The sequence below is a fragment of the Gobio gobio genome (assembly GCF_949357685.1).
Source record: "Gobio gobio genome assembly, chromosome: 16".
In the NCBI taxonomy this organism is placed as follows: Eukaryota; Metazoa; Chordata; class Actinopteri; order Cypriniformes; family Gobionidae; genus Gobio; species Gobio gobio.
Window position 1 is genome coordinate 47,807,874 of NC_137109.1, and position 3,722 is coordinate 47,811,595.

At 34.4% G+C, this 3,722-nt stretch overlaps 1 long non-coding RNA gene across 1 annotated transcript; it reads right to left on the bottom strand.

Annotated features, from left to right (window-relative positions):
• Positions 1–204: 204 nt before the first annotated feature.
• Positions 205–2,104, bottom strand: LOC307139672. The gene is made up of 4 exons (XR_013818155.1): positions 2,057–2,104; positions 1,710–1,747; positions 1,374–1,492; positions 205–394 (listed from the first exon to the last, which is right to left on the bottom strand). It is a non-coding gene; the product is annotated as an uncharacterized lncRNA (long non-coding RNA).
• Between the last annotated feature and the right edge of the window lie 1,618 nt (positions 2,105–3,722).

Sequence of the window (3,722 nt, forward strand, 5' to 3'; positions counted from 1 at the left end):
CATCATTTACTCACCCTCAACCTGTATGGATTTCTTTCTTCTGCTGAACACAAAGAAAGATATTTTGAAGAATGTCGGTAACCAGACAGTTGATGGGTCCCATTGACTTCCATAGTATTTTTTTTCCTACTATGGAAGTCAATGGGACCCATCAACTGTCTGGTTACCGACATTCTTCAAAATATCTTTCTTTGTGTTCAGCAGAAGAAAGAAATTCATACAGGTTGAGGGTGAGTAAATGATGACACAATTTTCGTTTTTGGGTGAACTATCCCTTTAAAAACAGCAGGATTTCAAACCTGAATATTGTTTTTCTCCAAGAAGTTTTTTTTTTCTTCATAACTATTATTCTTTTAAAACTTGACCTGGACTTCCTGGGCTGGAGTCTTCTACCCTGTAGAGGAAGAAATTCATTATTAATATAAAAGTTTAAAAGCAAGACAGATGGGTTGATGACATATACATAAAAGTTTTAAATAAATATTAGTTTTTTTTATATGCTTTGTTGGTGGTTTGTGGAGTAGCATCCCCCACATATTTATTTTATAGCTTGAATAAAGATGTAAAATGTAAATTTATTTTCGTTAACACAAACTGTAACATCTGTAAAAATAACAACCTATTTTTAAAAGATAAAATGTAAATATTCTTATATTCGACTCTTATTAGACAGTATTGGTTTCTGTCATTTGCCATTACTTTAATATTTAATAACTGTCTTAATAGTATAAAATTGTACATGAATATCCCACATTTCTGCCACAATACCATGTTTACAGTTAGAGATAAAACTGTGAAATTTATGGTAAATGTTTGTGAGTTGTGAATGGAAAAATATTCTAACTGGCTGGTGTTGTCACACAATGTTCCTCCTGTTTTTCATGTCAGTGTTGTTGAATCACCTTGTGTTGACGCTGTAAAACTGCATGATTTGAAAATGATGCTTGGCAGGCCTAAAGGGATAGTTCACTTTAAAAGGAAAATGCTATTATCATATAGCCTACTCAACTCAACCTCAAGTTGTTTCGAACCTGTATGAATTTTTTTCTTCTGCTGAGCACAAAAGAGGATATTTTGAAGAATGTCGGTAACCAAACAGTTAACTGGAGCCAGTGACTTCCATAGTATTTTTTTTCCTACTATGGAAGTCACTGGCTCCAGTTAACTGTTTGGTTACCGACATTCTTCAAAATATCCTCTTTTGTGGTCAGCAGAAGAAAGAAATTCATACAGGTTTGAAACAACTTGAGAGTAAATTTTAAAGTGAACTATCCCTTTAATAGACAAGTTGCGGGCCACCTCTGACTTTCAACCACCAACTACCCACCCAAACTGGCTTCCAGTTATTCCAAGGTAACAATTAAAAGTCTCACCTGGTATTAGTTCTGCCAGTCATACTCAATGAAGTCCCTGATGAATGATGCCACGTGTGGATTGAGGCAATCGGTTTTTTTTTTTGGACCACCTTCCCAGTTCGTCTGCTAATCTGGACCTTTGAATTAAAAAAAAAAATGACGTTATAAATGTAATTTCGCCAGATAAGACAAATATTAATACAATATATGCTCCCAAAAGTCGGGAATGGCACTTCTAATTAGGCTATTAACAATCTAACGTTATAGTTTCTGCAGCTTGAAGGCAATGAAGTTCAGAAAAATCATGAAATTATTAAAAATATGTTAAGTAACGAAACTTAGCTGCTACGTTACCTCTAGCTGCGTTTTCTCGGCCCGCTTAACTTCAATGTCTGATTCCTCAGTCGGCAACAGCAAGCAAGAGAAAAAAACGAGAGATTATTAAACGGCTACCGCGCCAATAAATACAAAAAATTACACCATTTTAAATTAATGTCATTTCACAATGCTAACGTTAGACTTTAATCAAATTAAAGACGTTAAAAATGTAATGTTGCCGGATAAGACAAATCTTAATACAGTACAGCCCATGCCATGCTCCCACAAGTTTGAAAAGCATTTCACCAATCTCGTTGGTTTACGTTCAGAAAAATCATGATGAATCACTATGAAAAATAGGTTAAGTATTAGGCCTAACGTACCTCAGCTGCGTTTTCTTTCAGCTCGAGACCGTCGAGAGTCGGCAGGCTAGGCTCACTGCCGCAGCCTCACGCGCAAGAAAAACAGAAAAAAAAGTGATCATATTATGTACCAAAAGAGATCACATACACAATTCCAATTTAATTTTTATTTAACAATGCTATAAACTAATGACGTTATCAAATGTTGCCAGACTAGAAAATATATCGAAATCATGCAGAAATATATATTTGTGGTAATAAAATTATAAAATGCACACACAACATGAGACGTTTACTACGAAGTGTGCTGCTCATTACTCTTTTCTCTCTCAGTGCACTCTTAAAGTTGAACAAACAGGTGACTTTACAAGAGTAAACTTTGGAAATAAATTATGTTACCTTTCTGAAGTAAAAAATGCAGATGAAAGTGGGAAATCTCGTAGCTTTCCTTGGCTGAAAAAAATCTTCTAGAAATTGCTGTATTGTGATTCACAGGGAAAAAAAAATTACTGTAGAATTTACCCACCGTTGAAAAAAGACCATGATGCTTTGCAGATCTACAGCAACATGCTGTATACAGGTTCTACAGTAAGTATTTGCTCATTTTACAGTAATAATGCTGTGAAAACTACAGAAATTTGTTACAGTGTGGTCTCACTTCTGTTAAAATGAATCACAGATTCTTATGACATTGCATACTTATCTTCTCATCACATCTGTCCAATCAAATGGTCTCTAGAATCTGAGGCTCCGCCCCCTACACTATAAATAGACGCTGAAGCTGCGGCTGAAATCGGTCAGCTGTTCACACATTTACGATTTCTGGGTGAATGACACATAGCGCGGTTTCACGTTAGGGGAGAGCAGGGACGAAAGTACAATTTTTCAGAAAATCGTAATTTTAAAAGATAATGTTTTAGACCGAGATATATTTTTGCTGTGGCCAATAACTCACAAGTGTGGTCTATCAATAGCAGGTGGTATTTTGTACAAATGTAGAACGACTACAGAATAATTTCACTTTGAACATAAGCTGCACACACTTTTGACCCCATCAGGTGGGTCAAAAGCAACACAACAATACAAGCTAGATTTTTTGGTGCTACTCTTGTTTTTATTAAACATACCTGACTATGACCTTGTTAATATGTAACTGCAAACATATTTTGTCCTTTATCTTTGCAAAAAAAATATTAAATTACATTTTTATTTTATATGTTAAAGTTCATCAAATGTTTCAAATGTAATATGACAGTACAAACTTGAATTGTTTAGAATATTTTTTATTTGCAATATCAATCTATTTGATCCGTTTTTTCTTCAACAGAATGAACAATATAAAAATTAAATTAAATGTGCATAATATGCATTATATATATATATATAATAGCAGGACAAAAGTAACAAGTGTTACTTTCGTCCCGACAGGAAGTCCTGACATTTAAACACGATTAACTTTTATACTGAAAAACTCTGAAAAGACAAAGCTTCAGGGTGTGTAACAGAACTAAATAACCCATAGATTGATCATTACTGTGACACATAAAACAAGAAACACAACTTGTAATTAGAAAAAAAAAGTACAGCTTCATTAATTTACTTGCCATACTTGAAAACTGCATTTCGGACCTAACCGCGGGAAACGATGGCGGAATCACATGATATTTGGCAGATCCGTCATGGGTTG